A 20184-nucleotide genomic window follows, 5' to 3' on the forward strand; every position below is an offset into this window, starting at 1 on the left:
ATTCAGAGACTTAGGACTCCAAATTTGCCAACCAATTACTTGTTAAAGCTACATTGTTTAAAGTCTATGTGCAAAGGGAGCATACCAAGGAAAACACTTCTTTTTCTACTGATATTGGGTGTTAAACCTCCATGTAAACAGCCTTTGTGGGAGAGCTAGGAATGGTCTTGTGAGAACTGCACTTACTCAGAAGCCCCACTGAACTAACTATATATGTTTTATGTCATAATGCATGTAACAAGAGTTTCTTTCTTTAAATCTCAAAACAGAGACCTGACAGCCTTGCAAGTGAATTATTAGTTATATTCCTTCACAAATGATAATACGTAGATATTTTTAAGAAAATAAAATCATTGCAAATATGCCACAGGAAACATTTCTTGCCCATGATGCTGCCCTTAATTACTGTAGCTTTTTCTGAAAATGCTTCTGTTTACCTGCACTTTTCCCAGAGTTGGATTGTGGGGTGCACATTCGTCCCCATTCTTCATAAGTTTCTGAAGCAGTTGGTGATGGGAAGTATCACACTACTAAAATTCCTGTGGACATTGAACTAGAAGAGAAGGCAAGGACAAGCTTTCCAAGAAAGTCAGGAATTTTCATGAACCATAAGGGACAAGGAGAATGTAGCTGTTCACTTAATTCTTCTGTTCATTGACCTTTTCGAGGAATAGTTTATTTTCTCCTTTATTCCTTTTTAAAAAAAACTGGTATTTGTCAACAGATATATTATAACCAAGACAACTGAAATTTCAACCTTGGTAATTGCCACAAGGTTTCTAAAGCATTATTATTATGTGAGTGCCTGGAGAAGCCTATTTCTTCTATCAATGATCTTCTGAGACATGGTATTCTGGATTTAGTATTTGCATCAGTGTATCTTGCCACCTTAACCTTCTTCTAGTGCAGTTTGTCACATCATGACTTCTATATACCTTATATACAATCATAGTACTTTTGAATTAATAACTACAGTATAGTATTTAAAGGGCATTTTATAAAATATTTTCATATTTTAGTTATCCTGAGGCATAATTATCCTATCTCTACTCTCTTCTCTATTCAAATGTACAAAAAGGAAAAAGAAAAATAGTTTTCTTCAGTGGTATTTTGATTCTATCAAGGCATCCACTTCTATGCTTCTTAGCTGCCTGTTACTTGAAATTAAAACTTTTAATTGGAGACAAAAATTCCTCTTTGTCCCATTTCTTATTAAAATGGTCACATTTCTATGACTTCTTAGGGGTCTTAAATCCATCTCAATTAATGTATTATGACTTGAGTACATTTTATCTTTCCCATTCCATGTTTATAATAATAAATTCTCAACTATAGACATTCAAAACATTATTTACACTTGACTTTACTCAAGAAACATTCTAACACATTAAAGAATACAGTAATATGCTACTTGCCTCTTGTCAGCAAATCTAATTTTTTTAGAATTGTACTTTTCTCAACTTAGTCATTTAACATATATAAATATTTTAGTAACCTGTATGAAAAATTCTTTACCATAATCCAAAATTCTCAAACTGTTAAAGGATACAGTATACTGCACTAGGAAAGCAAAGGCTGCTTTCCAGTGACACTCTAGATTGGACAAAAACAATGTCATCTGGTTGATAAAGGTGTACATACCTGGATGTTTACTTCTTAATTTCAGGTTCCTTGTACATTTTTTGCACTTTTTCCTAAACATAGTTATATTTCATATATAACTATGACATTTTGTCATTTCCTTCTTGTTTTTATTTCTTCCATCTTTCAATACTCCAAAATATTATCTGTACCTGATCTTGATTTCATGAGTTCATTAAATGGTTTGAAGTACAACTTTTCATTACTTCTGAATATTTAGGATGACTGGGATTAGAAGTGAACTTGAAGTTGTTCATTAGAACAGCAGGACCCGGTGCCTTACATCTGCGCCGAGCCCCTCCCTTCCAATATTCTTGAATGGCACTATGTTGTCCGTGGCCTTGAGATGACCCCTTAGGAAGGTGGCTATTATCATGGAAAGCTAATTTTTCCCAGAGAATTTCCTTTTAAGCCTCCTAGTATTTACATGATAACTCCCAATGGAAGGTTTAAGTGCAACACGAGGCTGTATCTCTCCATCACGGATTTCCACCCAGACACATGGAACCCAGCCTGGTCTGTCTCTACCATCCTGACCGGGCTCCTGAGCTTCATGGTGGAGAAGGGCCCCACCCTGGGCAGCATAGAGACGTCGGACTTCACGAAAAGACAACTGGCAGCACAGAGTCTAGTGTTTAATTTAAAAGATAAAGTCTTTTGTGAATTGTTCCCTGAAGTTGTGGAGGAAATTAAACAAAAACAGAAAGCACAAGATGAACTCAGTAGCAGGCCGCAGACTCTGCCCTTGCCAGATGTGGTTCCTGATGGGGAGATGCACCTTGGCCAGAACGGGGTCCAGCTTCTCAATGGGCATGCGCCAGGGGCCGGGCCCCACCTTGCAGGGCTCCAGCAGGCCAACCGGCACCATGGACTCCTGGGCGGTGCCCTGGCTAACTTGTTTGTCATAGTGGGTTTTGCAGCCTTTGCCTACACGGTCAAGTATGTGCTGAGGAGCATCGCGCAGGAGTGAGAGGCACCAGAGCCAGGACCCCGTCGCCGCGGATGCAAGTGCCACCTTGACACAGGCAGGCTGGACACGCTGCTGAGCCAGGGCGGGCCCGCCGGACTCCTGGGTTTCTCTTTTTAAAAACCTTAAAAGGAAAGCAAAAACCAAAATGTGTGATTTGGAGGAGACACGAGACCCTCAGCCCCCTCTCCTCACCCGGTGTGGTGTGTGTTGGGGCTGGTGTCGACGAGGGCCGCTCACGTTTGGTTTTATAGCTTATCTCCTGTATTGTCTTTTGGACCTGTTTAGTAAACGTGTTTTTCAATAAAATATAGAGTTCTCCAACACCCTCAGATCCCCAAAAGTCTGTGAATAGAATATGTGATCCGAAACAGTGACCAAAGGAGAAAGGAAATACCTCTGTGGAAAGCCTCAAGTTCTCATCACAAATATGCATCTATTATCTAATAATATTTGAGTCATTGTGCTTTATAAGGTCTCAAGAGTTTATATGGTGATATCTCCTTCCAATTAATGGAAATTTCCTGTTATCGGAGTGTCCCATTTAGAGTATTTTGAACAAGAAGATATCCTACTAGCTAACATGCAACAAAGAACCCAACTGCATACTTGAAGTTTGTTTGAAGATAAGAAAATATAAGATGAATATAGATTCCATTTTTCTACAGAAAGGGTCATATTAGCTTTAGACCACTTGTTAACAAACCTTCCCAAAGACAGTTTCTTCATTTCTAATGTCAGGATAATGTAGCATCAAAATGGGCTGTCTCAATACATAAATGAGCATATATTTAGCCCTTACTATTGTATTGGACATATATCTATAAATGTTACATACAATTCCCTCTACTTCATATTTTACATTGTACCCTCTCAAACAGCTGCTAAATTAATTCATGCAAATATGAAATATTCCAACATACATCCAAAGTTGGTCTAAAATACATTTTTCTGCATGTATGAATTTTTAGTCATCCATTAACCCTTTACTTGGAGGTGCTATATAATAGGCTATTTGTTCTCCAGCTACAGGAAAGATACTTTTTGTGTTGATAATCAAGAAAAATAATACCTTAACTGCTTATTTCTTTGGTTGTATAAGGAGCCTAAAACATCCAGAAGGAAGGGAGGAAAGTTTTAATAAAAAAAAAAAAACTATGAAAACAATCAGTCCTTTTACAATGATTAAAAACTCAAATCAAATGAAGACTAATCATGGAAATTTTAAGAATATTTTGCAAGTTTGGCAGTAGATATTAAGAGTGAGAATTTCCACTAGCCCTTTCATACTTTGATTCCAGAATCAAGGTCACTCTCTATTAAACTATCACACAGAGCACAAAATACATTATTAAGGATGGTATTCTAAACTTACATATTGGTGGTGGCTAACTGGTGCCAATCGATGCCTCATTAGGCATCAAGGCACTTTCATTTCTGTTTCTGAGGTGAGCACCCATCTGAAGGAGATGGGAGAATATTGGTGTATGGATGTTGAGTATCAGTCCATGGTCTCTCTTTCCCTGGATATGTGTTCTTTGAATGAAAGCAGATTCCCACTAGATACTAAGTTGTAAGGGTTAAAATTAATATGCACTTTTGAATTCCTGTTCATTACAGACAATAACACAAATAACTCATGATGGAAGAGTAACAGAAATATATGAAGCCTTTCACTAGTATCTAAGTGATGGAGACTGTTGGAAATTATGTCAAAATGTGGAAAATATATTTGTATTCAATATATTTTTTAATACCATGTATTGAAATTAAGCAAATCTTCATGAGGCAACCAATCATTGCTTGAGATCTTGGGGTTTTTAGTATATGACTTATGAATATATCAAGGGGGTAGAAAATTATTTTCATAATTGTTCTAAAATTTGAAATGTTACCAGACCCATGAATTATTAAGTGTTTCATGCTAATATTGAGAAATTCTGTTGACCTGATTAATTTCTCTTCATTCTTTAAAAGTATGCCTTATTGCTTCTACCAGAAGTTATATTAAAGAAGAATTAGTAAATGCTTGCTTGTCTGTACCACCAACTGGGAGGTGATTCCAAAGGTATATACTCAAGTATTAAATTAGATAATATATAACTCTTGTTTAATAGCATCAAAGTTACTCAGGTTTTCACACTTAAAGAGGAGAAATAATAGAGAAATAATATTTAATTGATTCAATACATACATCTTTTGCAATATTTTGCAAAGCTGCTGAGGTTCATTTTTATTTGAACATACTAAATACAACTCAGAATTTCCACATACAACTGCTATCTGTCAATAAAACTTGTAAGCGTGAAAGCAAGGCCTGTATATAGGCAGACAATTGTTAATAAAGATAAGAATTTCAGACATAAACATTAAATGCTCAATAAAAATGAAATATATTTTTTAGTGTGGAATATTGTTAAAATAGAAAATACATTGCTTAAAATAAATATATAAACCTATTCATTAAACTTGTTGTAAAGCTTAATATTACTATCTAGATATTTAACAAATTACAAAAGAACAGGTATTAGAACATATAAAGAACTATTAATACTATTAACCTACATAGTTAGGGAGACAATAAGGTGTGGGTGAGAAATGTGTTCACCATCTTCAGTGTAGTGATTACATCTGGAAATATGGATTTTTAAGTTGTATCAAATAAAAAGATTTGACAATGTTTGTAATTTTAATAACAATTATTACCCTTTTTATAAATTTTTATGCATACACACATACACACATGCACGGTGACACCCATTCTATTTTTCTCTGTGCTTTTTTCAATATTGAATTGAATTATTTTAAATCTAGATGTATGTATATGTAATGCATCATATATAACACGTTTCATATCATACATATTGCACGTACATTACAATAGGCAGATTAATTGTTCCCAAAAGATGTCTGTATAATTTAGGGTTCTCCAAAGAAAACAGATTTATACTGGGGATTGGCTTATATGAGTAGGAAGCTTGAGCATTTCCTCCATCTGCTGTCTGCAAGTGGAGACCCAGGGAAACCAGTGGCATAATTCAAAGTCTTGAAGCTGGAGAACAAAAGTAAACTGTTGGTTCTGAAGACCTAAAAACCAGGAGTGGCAGGAGGAGGCAACTTTCTTACCTCAAGCAATCAGGCAGAGTTAATTAAACTTTACTCCAACTTTTCGTTCTACAGCAGTTCCCCACTTACCCACCATTTTACTCACATTGTTTCAATTACCCACAGTCAACCAAAGTAGTGTGAGTACAGAACAATTGCAATATTTTGAGAGAGGAGGGAAAACCTACACTTGCATAAATTTTATCACAGTACATAACTATAATTGTTCTATACTTATTTATGAGTTATTATAGTCTCTTACTATGCTTAATATAGTAATTAAAATTTATTATACAGATGTATGTATAGAAAACTACTCAAAAATAACTAGGATTTGTTATTGTCAGCAGTCTCAGGAATGTGCTGGGGATCTTGAAGCATATCCCCTTACAGATAACAGGGACTACTATATAGGTCTTCAGTGGGTTGGATGATGCTCACTAACCCTGGGAGGACCATTAAAAAATTGGCCTGCTCAGAAGTATAACACAAATAGAATCATACATCACATCATGTATTTTGCCTGATTTCTTTTCTCAAAATATCATCTGTTTGTAAGAATTACTACCATTCGTTATCCATTAACAACCAAATTCACTTTGTTGTCAGTAGCGCATGGAACATTCTGTAAAACAGACCATATTCTAGGGCACAATGAAAATTTTAGCAAATACAAATTAAAAAGAATTCTTTGTATCCTATTAGATTATCATTGACTGAAATCTAAAATCAACAAGATTTTTAAAAAGAAACTAATATACCTGAAGATTAAACCATACACTTTTAAATAAGACCAAAATTGCAGAAGAAATCAGGGGAGAAATAAAGTCTCAGAAACAAATGACAACAGAGGTAGAACATATCAAAATCTGTGAGACAGTGTGAAAGCAGTTCTAAGAGGAAAGTTTATAGCACTGGATTCCTATATTTAAAAACAATAGAAAGATACAAAATGAATGGCCTAATATTACACCTCAAAGCTCTAGAAAAAGAACAAATTAACACTAGAATCGGTAGAAGACATACACAAATCAATAAACACTATTCACCACCTAAGTAGAGTTAAGGACAAGAATCACAGTATTATATCACAAATGTATCTGATAAAATGAAGCACCCACTCATGTTTAAAATACTAGAGAATATAGGGAGAGAAGAAACTTTTCTCAACATTGTAAAGGCTATATATGACAAACCCAGGCCAACATCATACTGAATGGAGAAAAGCCAAAAGCATTTCCTCTAAAATGAGGAACATGTCCAGCATGTCTGCTCTCCCATTTCTATTCAACATAGTCCTTAAAACTCTTGCCCATCAGGCAAGAGAATAAAATTAAAGGGATACAAAATAAGAAAAGGAGAAGTCAAATTATTTGTTTGCTGATGGCATAATCCTCTATTTAAGAAAACCCAAAAAATTCTACCAGAAGATTTCTAGAACTGATAAATTAAGCAAAGTTAGCAGGACACAAGAGCAGGACAAATCAGTCATATTCCTTTACTCCAATAATGAATCTTAGATAAACTATTTTATTCACAATAATGTCAAAATAACAAAAAAACAAAGACAAAAGAACTTAGGAATTAGTCAAACCAAGGAGGTGAAAGATCTCTACAGTGAAAACTATAGAGGCATAGATTTTTTTTTGAAGGTATTCATTTCTGACCACTCAGGGGAAGATCAGTATGAAGCTGCCAGAGCAGTTCTGGGGTTGCAACCCTGTGGAGATGTTAGGGATGGAAGGTGCCCAAAGTCTGCCCTCCTGATTATCCTGACCATTTCTTACTCATTCATTGTGTGCACTACAAAATTTAGTGCTAACAGAATCCAAAGATAAGAACAATTCCACATTGGTGCACTTTACTTTTATGTAAATAGCCTGAGATGGTTTGACATTTCTACATCCCAAATCCCATGTGTTCCTTCTCTACTATGTTTAGCCGAAGCCATGCGGAGATTTGGGGTGTGTAGGCAGGTGGTGGGTGCAGCCAACCACTGCTGCAGGCTAGCCACGTCTCACTTCCCTACACACGGGATTATGGAGATGATATGTTCTCCAATGCCTCCTCAGATGTGACTTTTCCAACTGCTGCCACCCACCCTCTCCACATACCTCAGGGAAGGGCCTGATGACTGGGAGAGAGATTCCTTCTTGTCAAGGCCACCAGTTCTCAGTAAGTCATGTCTATACTGGCTCAAGGGGAGTGAATCTCTGGCCACATTAGGTCAAGTCAAGTTAGTGCTCATCTATACTGGCTCAATGTGTGCAGAGGATGGCTGCTGTGCCCCTGCCCTCACCCTGAGGCATCCCCTTTGTGTTTTAACCAGACTTTTATATTTTTTTTATCTTTGAATATCAATTTCATTATATAAAAACAAAGAAACAAGTGTTAAAGAAACATTGCTATCATCCTTGAAGCATGGGAGAAAGGACAGAGAAGTATAGGGCAGGGAGGGGGTAGAATCCCAGGGAAAACAGATTCTGATTTCTCTCACAGGTGGAAGAAGAGGAGACTCCTGATGTCCAGGTGGATCCAGAGGTGCTCCTGGCTGGAACTCATGCAGAGAAACCTGAGCCAGTATGCACACCTGGTTCCTGCATTTGTTTAGAGACCACGTGACTAATACCCTTCCTTTGATGTAAGAATCCACAGAGCATAGATTCCTCTGGCGGGCTGTCCATTAGTTTTGTCTGTCTCAGTTCAGCATATATGCTGGAATCACCCTGTTTCTGAATCTAGCACATTCAGAACCTCCCTGGATAAGAGCCACTTTTACAGACACACAGCACGTAAAAACATAGTTGTTGAAAGTAGGCAGTGTTCCTCCTTGTCACCCTCTTGCAGACGTTGCTGTTGTCCTGAGGTTGCCCTTTGGAGGTATCTTGGGAGAAATTGAGGATCCTCCTGGATTTCAGCATGTAGGACTCAGGGTCAGGCAGGGAGGCAATCCAGGGAGCAGAGGTCTTTGCATGCAGGGAGTGGACATCAATGAGTCAGGCTTAACTTTCTGATACCCTTCTGCCCTGCTTCTGCAGGGAGCTGTTGCTCATAGGACAAGGAGAAGGTGTGGAGTGCAGACTCACTGGCACACTTCTTTGGTAGGACTGAGAAATTGGAGTGATCTGTGGGTCATGGTTGAGACCCAACATTCTGACCCCCAGGCTTCCCCGGGAAAATGTAGCCTTGTCTCTGGTGTTTGTGGGACTGGCGTATCAGGTACATAACCATTGCATCATCAAACTTTCTATTGGCTAGAAACACCCAGGTTTCATATGAGTTATAACCCATGTCAAACAGGATTGTCTTTATTCTGGGGTTTGGGTGTTTGGGGAGCAGCTCAATAAGTTGATGAGCTGAATACTCCTTACCCTTACTCAGCCATGGGCATTGAAGGATTTACTTTAAGGAAGGCCCCTGCATGGAGGTTCTTGGTCAGCATTTTATGGATGAGCCATCTTTTTTGGGTGGGAACATGATCAGGAATGTGGTATCTTGTCCCCATGATCTGTGTCACCAGCTCCCAAAGATCTTCATAAATGGTTGTCTCCATGAAAATATAACATACAGAATGACACCTAGGCTCCAAACATTCATGGAGGTGGGTAGAGATTTGTATTTTTCCTGCTTACTGATTTCAGGGACATAGTATGGGAGAGTGACCTGGAACCAGATCAGCTTATGCTTAGGGGTGAACTTCACACCTATGCCAATATCAAGGAATTTGAGGTTGTCTCTAGCATCCACTGTGATGTTCTTGACCTTCAGGTCTCAGTGCATTATGCCCTTATGGCAGTTGCCTATTGCACACATGATCTGCCTGAACATTCTCCAGGCATCCTCCTCTTGCATGCCATCAAACTGGATGTGGTCAAGTAGCTGTCTTCCCTCACCTGCATGCTCCATCATGATATAGATATGTCTACCTATTTCAATAACCTGAAATAGCTGGGTCACATGGGGATGTTCCAGGTCCATCACTATAATCAGTTCAGAGCGGACTGAGAAGTTCCCTTTTTCCTTTGACAGGACTTTTACCACCACCTCTGCCCCAGTGAGGAGAAGGTGGACTAGTTTCACTACACCCAATGGCCCTCAGAACCTCATAACAATCCCGGAAGGCCATATCATCACAGAAGATGGGTCCCTGCAACACCACATCAGTCTGACTGCTCTTTCTACCTATCCTAAGCAGGAACACCAACTAAGGATGCTAGATGGGAAGAAAATAAAAACCAAAACAACATTGTAGATAGCTTATAGACCATGTAGCACCATGTAGAGCAGATGCCATCTACTCTGAGTAAGGAGTTACCTGGTAAACACCTTGGGACCACTAGGGTTGAGTTCATATACCTTGAGCTCCCATTGGTCTCTGCAGTGACCTGAGTTTTAGTGAAGGGGGAGGAGTTTGAGGTTTGAAGAATAGGAAGGAGAAATGGGATTTGGAGTTCCTACCAGTTAGTTTTGTACCAGTTTTGCATTTGTGTTAACAAACGTAGTGGTAATGTTTACAGAATTTCAGGATCAAAGCAAAGCCATGCAAAGGATTCTTTTTATAGTCAGTGGGAATATAGAGATATGGTATTTATTTCCTGCCATTTTCATTTATTTCTAATGCTTAATTCAGACTTGATTCTTCTAAGTTGAGTGTCCTTCTTGTGAGTTTCATCCCACTGCTGACTCTGATTCTTAATTTTTTTCCTTCAGCATGGAATATTTCATTGAGTAAGCTTTGTAGTGCAGTCCTTATGGTTATATGAATTCTTTTATATTTGGCATAGAAGGTTTTTATTTCATTTTCAATTCTGAAGGACAATTTTGCTAGATATGTTACTCTTGGTTGGTATATATAATTCCAAACCTTCCTTGCTTTTAGGGTGTGGACTGTGAAATCGTTTGAAATTCTAACTGGTTTACCTCAAAATGTGACTACCTTTTTATCTTGAGGCTTTTAACATTCTAACCTTAGTCTGTATATTAGGCATTTTAATTATAATGTGTCTTGGAGAGGATTTTAAGTGATCTTGCCTATGTGGGGTTCTAAGATGCTCCTGAATTTGGATTTTCATCTCATTCTTAATGTTTTCAAAATTTTCTGATATTTATTGAAAAGTTTGTACATTCCTGTATTGTGTTTTTTGATGCCTTCCTCTATGCCAATTATTCTTACCTTTCGTTATCTAAGATTTCTTGAATATTCTGGTCTTGGTCTCTTAACATCTTTACCATTGCCTTTATTTTTAAGATTAAAAAATGAATAAATGTTTGACATTTTTAACAATTAGAGATATGCAAACCAAAACTACTCTATGATTTCTTCTCACTCCAAACAGAATGGCAATTATGAAGAACACAAGCAACAATAAATGTTGGTGAGGATGTGGGGATAAAGGTACACTCATACATTGCTGGTGGGAATGCAAATTGGTGCAATCATTATGGAAAGCAGTATGGAGATTCCTCAGAAAACTCAGGATGGAACCACCATTTGACCCAGTTATCCCACTCCTTGGTTTATGCCCAAAGGACTTAAAATCAACACACTACATTGACACAACCATATCAATGTTTATAGCAACTCAATTTGCAACAGCTAAACTATGGAGCAAGCTTGATGCCCTTCAACAGGTGAATGGATAAAGAAAATTTATATACATATGATGGAATATTACTCAGTTTTAAAGAAGAATGAAATTATGGCATTCACCATTAAATGGATGGAGTTAGAGAATATCATGCTGAGTAAAATAAGCCAAACCCAAAAACCAAAGACCAATTGTTTTCTCTGATATGTGGAAGTACATTCACAGTAAGGGGGGCAGTGAATAGGGTAGAATTGAGTTAGTTTATATTAGATAGAGGGGAGGGAAGGGAGCAGAAGGGGTTTGGGGAAAGGAATGATAGTAGAGGTGATCCTGCAATATGTATAATCGGATAAATGAGAGATTACACTCTATTTATTATCTATGATTTATCAAAATGCATAAATGTATTTTATTGCCATGTACAACTAATTAGAACAAACAAAATAAAAAAATGAAAAAAAACCCTATTATTTAAAAAAAAGGTTATGTACTTTGTCTTCAAGGTCTGAGGATCTGTCTTCAAGGTGGTCTAATTTATTGGTGATGTTTTCCACTAAATTTTTGATTTACTGAATCTTTCCAGGATTTATGTTTGGTTCTTCTTTAGAATCTTTAAAAAAAAAATTGTCTTTCACTTCCTGTACTTTCTAATTCCTTACATCTTTTTTTAGTTCACTGAATATTTTAGCTATGAACTTTCTAAATTCTTTCTCAACATTTCCTTTACTGTGGTGTCAATGGGATCAGTTGTTGAAGTGTTGTGGGCTATTTGGGGTGGTTGGTTTACTTGCTTTTTCATTCTATTTTTATGTGTACCCATCTTCTGGGATGATTATTACTTCCACTCTTTTGTTATTTGTTTTTCTTTTTTTCATTTGGTACCAAGGATAGAACCCATGTGTGCTTAACCAGTGAGACTCATGAGACTCATCCCTGGCCCTTTTTTTTTTTTTTTTTTTAAATTTTTGAGACAGAGTCTCCCTATGTTGCTTAGGCTATACTGGAACTTGTGATCCTCCTGGTAAACCTCCTGAGCCACTGGCCTTACAGGCATAAGCCTCCACACCAGGCTATTACTTCTTCTTTTATACAAGAGATAATTTACTGAGGTTCTTTGTGTAAGTGCCCTGAGCTAGGCAACAGGTATTGTTACTTCCACTCACCATGTGTCATCTGCTGTTCCCAATTTTAGCATTACTGAGAGAAGATAATAAACCCTATTTACTACAGTCGATTCGGAGCAAATTCATGCACTAATAAAACTTAGGGCACGGGGGACTTGGAAAATTTCTCTGCTCTTTCCATACTCTTGGAATAAATGTAACATTCTGGAATACATTGAGAAATGAGTTATTAACATTAGTAAAATTACTGTCACATTATGTAGGAGATGAAAAGAAGAGTAGAAATATAATGGGCAAGAAAAAAATGAAAGAGAAAAGAAAAAATAGAAATGAATAATCCAAACCAAATTAAAAAGAAGAAAAAGAAGGATGGAGGAATTTGTTGGTAGCAGGCAATGTTAGAGGGAGAAGAGTAACTAAGAGGAGCAAGTGTAAATCTGACCTAGGAAAACAAAAATAGAATGGTTTCCAGTTAATGCTTTAAAACATTTCAAGAATACAGTCAAATGGGTTGAGGGTGTAATAGTGATAAAAGTGAACATTTATTGATTCACAATAAAAAGTAACATACTAGATCAAAATTGACATTAGAGCTACATATAATAATCCAGGCCAAAGTGGAAAATGTTCCTATGGAGTCTTGCATGTGTGGATTTCATCAGGATTTGGGACCTTTAGAAGATGCCCACCAACCTTCAGCTTTAAGTTTATTTCTCTGGGTGTAGCTATAGTGATCGCACCAGCTCACTTGGAAACAATTCTAGGAGACTCCCTCCAATTTTTGGTTTATCTAGGTACCTATTAGCTTCCTGTCAGTTTGGAGGAGAGGATGTCTAATTTTCTGTGACTAAGTAGCCTGGTTACACCATGTTAGGAGATATAGTCTTATGTGCCCTCCAGAAGGGAACTCCTTGTATCCAGTGCTGTCAAATCCAGGGTGTGGCACCCAGTGTATATTTTGGAGAGTGTGAGGTGTGGCTGTGTAAGATGGAGGTATATTTTGCCTGACAAGATGCTGGGTGGCCCACAGGGCAGGGCGGTATATGGTTGCTGCCCTCTGGGGTGCACAGGTCGCCACTCAGTACACTTGAGCCTGGGCACAGTGGGAGGTGGATGGTGTTTGTGGGGTGCTGCAATGTAAGTCTTAGCCTAACCTAGTAGGACCAGAATCTTAGCCCAACCTAGTAGGACCAGAATCTTAGCCCAACCTAGTACGACCAGAAGCATACTACTGCGTCTGTAGAAGACAGGCCCCTGGTGAAGGCCATCCATGATTGTGGGGTGCGGCAAAGCAGCCTCGATGTTGCTGAATTTGGGAGGTGTCTGGCACTGGTCTTCCACAACCTCACTTCTTGCCCTTCACTGAGGAATTCTTGTATTGCCACCAGGAGGCGTCTGAATTCATCCAGCTCTACCTAGGTGGCCGCTGCAAGCACTGCTTGACTTTGCACAGCAAGGGGAACTCTTCTACAAAGGAATGGTCTAATGGGGCCTGCAGTCTTACACCTCTACCTGGGTGAAGGAGCCCAGTGCTGGCTGGAGTGCAGGTGGCAGGCCTTCCAGGAACCATTGACCATACTGGCTGCTCCAATACTGGCCGTTCTGCATGGTGGGTATGGGGGTTTCTTGATCATGCACAGTCAGCATGCTGCTGGATTGGCAGCCTGGATGATCATGAGTGGAGAAGGATCACTGTAAGTCTGAACTTCTCTTGAAAAACAAAACTGAGTTTTTCAAGACCTCCCAAGTGTCATTGATTTCCAGTCAATCATGATGTGTTACATCTCAGAGCTATTCATAGTATTTACAGGAGAAGTCTCTCCTTTCCACAGGGCTGGAGTCACTTTGAGAGCTAAGGTTGAGCACGTACAGTGTCACTGTCCTCTGAGCTCTACAAGCTCACTTCAGCAGTGTCGTTTGTGAATGACCATTCTGCCCTTGAAAGATAGCAGACCTTGGAGCTGCCTTGTTGGGATGCTGTGGCAGACTAGGCTGGCTCACCTGTTGGATTCTGTAGTAGGTGAAAAGTGCTGTATGATCTCCCAGTGAATTTTCTTACTTTCCTAGGACCCCTCTCCATTATGCCAGTACCTTTGGACATTCAGAATTGGTGACCCTGTTAATAAAGAAGAAGTGCAACCTTGAACTTCTTGATAACTACTTCAGCACAGCACTGAATAAGGTACATACATTAGTAGCCTAGGGTTTCTGCAGGAGGTGGATTTGGTTGAAATGCTTGAATAAAAAGAGTTTAATATAACTTAAATATAACTAATTTATGAACCCTGTGAAATGTTTGGCTTGCATTTCCTGAATTTATGGTATATTTCTTGGTATAATACCAACAGGCAGTAGAACACCAGCATGAGGAATGTGTAGAAATTCTTCTAAATAATGGTGCCAATCCTAATGTTCAGGACATTAATGGATACTCTTCTCTCCACTATGCCGTCTTTTGTCAGACAACAGCAATAGTAGAAAAACTGCTTTCACACAATGCAAATATGGAATTACAAAACAAGGTACATATCACCCAATTTTATTTCTAGAGTGTTTGAAATACATTTGTTTTAATAATGAGATATGTAGTGTCCATTTCCATATTTAGAAGCATAAGCACTCACTGCAGGAAAATGTTTTGAAATAAATGGACTGTCAAAGTCTTCACTTTATTTATTTTTTTAAATTTATTTTTATTGTAAACAAATGGGATACATCTTGTTTCTCTGTACATGAAGTAGAGGTATACCACTTGTGTGTACATTTACATAGGGCAATGGTGTTTGATTCATTCCTTCCCCCCACCCCTCCCACTCCTCTTTTCCCTCTATACAGTCCCTCCTTCCTCCATTCTTGCCTCCCTCCCACCCCCCATTATGTGTCATCATCCACTTATCAGCAAGATCATTTGTCCTTTGGTTTTTTGAGATTGGCTTATCTCACTTAGCATGATATTCTCCAGTTTCATCCATTTGCCTGCAAATGCCATAATTTTATTATTCTTTATGACTGAGTAATATTCCATTGTGTATAAATACCACAGTTTCTTTATCCATTCATCAATTGAAGGGCATCTAGGTTGGTTTCACAATCTGGCTATTGTGAATTGAGCAACTATGAATATTGATGTGGCTGCATCACTGTAGTATGCTGATTTTAGGTGAAGACTTCACTTTAAATACCAATACTGTAAGAGAAGAATTAGAAGGCACAGCTTTCTTGTATGCACCAATTGCAAATATTCGTGAAAACACTGAATGTTTAAAGGAAAAACATTTCCTGTTTCCAAATTATGTGCACCAAAACTTTTTTATAAATAGTGTAAAACAAAACAGGGAGCCAAATTTTGCCCTGGAAATAGGCTTTATCTTAAAACTCAAACAAAACAAAAGCATTTTAAATAAATGGTGATTTTATTGCCGTGGGAAAAGGTACATAAAAGTTAATTATCCCTCTGTCGTAAGACTTGAGCAGGAACAATGGAAAAGTGGAAAATGTAAATCATATTCAGGCCAATGTGGACTTTAGATAATTAAGAAAAAAGAGTTTATTTTTTGTAATTTTTCCCCCAGTTTCTGTATATGGATGATGTGCTATTCAATTTGGAGAATAACAGTACTTAATTTAGGAAAGGAAGATGCAGAGTTGCAAACATATCTGAAGAGCAATTTTAGGAGGGTTACATATGAAACCAAGCTGCATTTTGAATTTACTGGTTCTTATTCTGTCACTGCCTAGGAAACTTACATAGAATATTTGGTAAATGACTGTCTCTTGTTTTTGTTTTTGTTTGGCAACTGCCCAAATTGTAAAGGGAATCATCCCTGTAAATGAGAGCTGAGATGAAGAGATGATTGTCTGCTCCTCTAGTTCTCTACTAGAATGGTACCTCAAAGTGACCTGAGGAAGATTTTAACAATTTAGAAACCTAGGCTCTTCCTTGGAGGTTTATATTCAGTAAATCCAGGAGGACCTGGACATGGATATTTACAAATACATCCTGAGATTCCTACCCAACTCCTAGAGACTAATCACTAAATCGAGAAGTGTAATATAGAAATTTCCAGATCCTCCAAACTGAAGTAAATCTGGGAGAATTGGAATTTGACTTTCTTCCAATCTCTACTTTCTGACAATATTAGTTTAACTTACATTTGTTTTTCTTTATTTCCATGACTGGGAAGTTAAAAGAAGTAGGATTAGTGATAAATTTTTTGGCTTACAGAGTACAACTTTTTCCTTCCAACAACATTAATCATCCACCATCATTTAAAAAGTGTTGAGAAATTTTTTTATGGCCAGTCTTTCAATAAGCAAAGACTGACCTTTTAATGGTTTTATGTTTTTGTTATCATTCAGGTATTGGGTCAACAGATGCTGACTTTAAGGATGATTTTCTTGGTTAGAATAATACCAAGTATTGAAAATTTTAGCAGAGGCTTAATGCTAGACTATCTCACTAGATCTGTTATGTTTCTGGGACTCTAGCTTAATCAGTTTAGCAGTTTTAAAAACTGAATACCATGTAGTAAGAACATAGAGGGGGGGTCCTCTTAATAACTTAGTGTCAGCATTCTGTGCAACTAAATTCTTATTAAAATAATAGTCTGGGAGAACAGTAAACAAATGGAGTGTTAGTTCATAGATGGTGTTAGAAAAAATCTTGAGATGAAGATATTATGAATTTTTTTGTATTACAATTTATGATCTCATTTTTGGGTAAAAATTGATATTAAAGGAAAAATTTTACATGCAAATACTTGCATTGTACATGATAGTTTGGAAACATCCACAGCAAAGATAAAATCAAGGGCTTCAGACTAAATGTAGCTCATGGATATTTTTAATTTGCCTTCATTCATTGAGTCAACATTTAAAATCCAGGTGAGTTAGTGTTTTTCATGATGCTAAAATCAATCCATGTAGATTAATATAAACTTTTTGTTGATTCATAAAATTTTTGAAATAATAGTTTCAAATTGTAATTAAAATGGAACCAGAGTGAAATAGAATCTAAAAAGTAGATGTGCACTATGATAGTTATAATAATGAGAATCTAGGGTTATCATTTTAAGAGTGAATATATTTTGTGTTGAACTTTCTAACAGGTAATAAAAACAAATTTCATTTTCTAATAGAAGCAAATGTAGGGACCAGTTAGAAATGAAATCAAAGTTATTTGAAGCCTCTTTTAATTCAAAACCCATTTCCTTGGTGATCCATTTGGAGCAGGAGTGCCTGACATTGGTATCTGGGATACTGACACCATAAATAGAATCAAGTGAGTTAGTACCACATGGAGGAAGCTTCCTTCTTATTGGAAAGCTGTCAGAGCTATCTCCCTGCAACTCTTAATTCCTCCAGTGTGACTGTTTGATACACAAAAAATGGTCAAATTGGTATTAATGATGGCAAAGGACTTTAATACTGGATATACAGTGAACAGTTTTATAATGTTTTCTCTATGAATGGATCAAGGAATCTTTACAATGAAATTGGTATTATTTGAAAAGTACTCATTCTTTGGAACATAGATGGATAAACCGTACTCTAGAAAAGAATATTTAGCTCATTAATGCAATAAAATACTTAAATTCTTTACCTTTTATATTTTGGGGTTTGGGATTATGGAGATAAAAGACTTAGTCCCTGTCCTCAAGAAGTTTTTGGTTCAGATGGAACCTGCAAACACACAACTTCAAGATACCATAATACTATGATAGAGGCCAAGAACTCTGGAACCTGGTAGGTCTTTTATAAGATTTCTGCTTCAGTTGAGAAATTTTGTGAATTATTTTGTTGTTTTCTAGGATGGGCACATGCCACTTTTACTTGCACTGAAGCACAATAAACAAGAAGTGGGCTCTTCACGGGGCAATCCAAGATGGTGGCCTAGAGGGAGACTGCACCCCCAGTCGCTCCAGAACCCAGGAGTTAAAAAGGGGAGGCATTGAGAGACTCAGACTGAAATAGAGCCACGGGTGAGTCTGCCCACTGGGTAGAGCTCGGCCCAGGTGGCAGGCCCAGATAGAGGTGGCTTATCTGAGCCTGGCAGGGCAGCTAGAATCATCCACAGGCAGCCCTGCGCACTCCGGCGGTGGGCCCCGCCCACACAGCCAGCTTCTCCAGGTTCTCGGAACGGAACTGGCCTGCTAGTGAGAGCCTTTCTGACCAGAACAAGCTCCGAGTCCCGGAGCCACTGCAGCGCAGCATACTCCGGCAACGAACCAGCGGAGAGCCTCGATCCTCAAGCAGCCTCTGGGATCAGGGCAGGGCAGCCAGAGACCTCTTTAGGCGGCTCTGCCCACTCCGGCTGCAGGCTCTCTTCATGGGGCGATCCAAGATGGCGGCCTAGAGGGAGACTGCACCCCCAGTCACTCCAGAACCCAGGAGTTAAGAAGGGGAGGCATTGAGAGACTCGGACTGAAATAGAGCCACGGGTGAGTCTGCCCACTGGGTAAAGCTCAGCCCGGGTGGCAGGCCCAGATAGAGGTGGCTTATTGGAGCTGGGCAGGGCAGCTAGAGTCTTCACAAGGTAGCCTTCCACACTCCGGCAGTGGGCTCCTCCCACACGGCCAGCTGCACGTTGCAGGCCCACAGTGAGAGCATTTCAGCACAGAGTCAGTTCCAAACCGTGGAACCAGTAGGGGGCTAGGAGCAGTTTTCTTCGGATGAGCTGCTTTATCAGATTCCTCAAAGACATCAGGCTACTGAAGGCTGGGAGGTGATACACTGGAAATCTACCGGGACACTATAAGCCAATAGCGGAAAACTGCAATATCTCAGGGTCCCACTGACAACTGACCAATATGAGAAAACAAGGGAAGAAAATGTCCTAAACAAACCTAGATACTACATCAATAAAACCCAATGACAGCACAGCAGAAGAAATGTCAGAAAGGGAGTTCAGAATGTACGTAATTTAAACGATCAGGGAAGCTAATGAGGAGATGAAAGAGCAAATGCAGGCATTGAAGGAGGAGATGAAAGAGCAAAAGCAGGCATTAAATGATCGCACCAATCAACAGTTAAAAGACCAAATACAGGAAGCAAGAGATCATTTCAATAAAGAGTTAGAGATACTGAAAAAAAACCAAACTGAAATACTTGAAATGAAGGAAACAATACGCCAAGTTAAAAATTCCATAGAAAGCATAACCAATAGGATAGAACACCTGGAAGACAGAACCTCAGACATTGAAGACAAATTATTTAATCTTGAAAGCAAAGTTGGCCAAACAGAAAAGATGGTAAGAAATCATGAACAGAATCTACAAGAATTATGGGATATCATGAAAAGGCCAAATTTAAGAATTATTGGGATTGAGGAAGGCTTAGAGAAACAAACCAAAGGAATGAACAATCTATTCAATGAAATAACAGAAAATTTCCCAAATCTGAAGAATGAAATGGAAAACCAAGTACAAGAGGCTTATAGAACTCCAAACATACAAAATTACAACAGACCCACACCAAGGCACATTATTATGAAAATACTTAACATACAAAATAAAGACAGAATTTTAAAGGCCGCGAGAGAAAAGAATCAAATTACATTCAGAGGGAAACCAATAAGAATATCAGCAGATTTTTCAATCCAGAACCTAAAAGCTAGAAGGGCCTGGAACAACATATACCAAGCCCTGAAAGAAAACGGATGCCAACCAAGAATCTTATACCCAGCAAAACTTACCTTCAAATTTGACGATGAAATAAGATCCTTCCATGATAAACAAAAGCTAAAGGAATTTACAAAAAG

General features: G+C 38.2%; 1 pseudogene; it reads left to right on the forward strand.

Annotated features, from left to right (window-relative positions):
* The first annotated feature begins 1972 nt into the window (after nt 1-1972).
* Nucleotides 1973-2838, forward strand: LOC124974216 (ubiquitin-conjugating enzyme E2 J2-like; annotated as a pseudogene).
* Nucleotides 2839-20184: the final 17346 nt, after the last annotated feature.

Source organism: Sciurus carolinensis, unplaced genomic scaffold, assembly GCF_902686445.1.
Source record: "Sciurus carolinensis unplaced genomic scaffold, mSciCar1.2, whole genome shotgun sequence".
Lineage (NCBI taxonomy): Eukaryota > Metazoa > Chordata > Mammalia > Rodentia > Sciuridae > Sciurus > Sciurus carolinensis.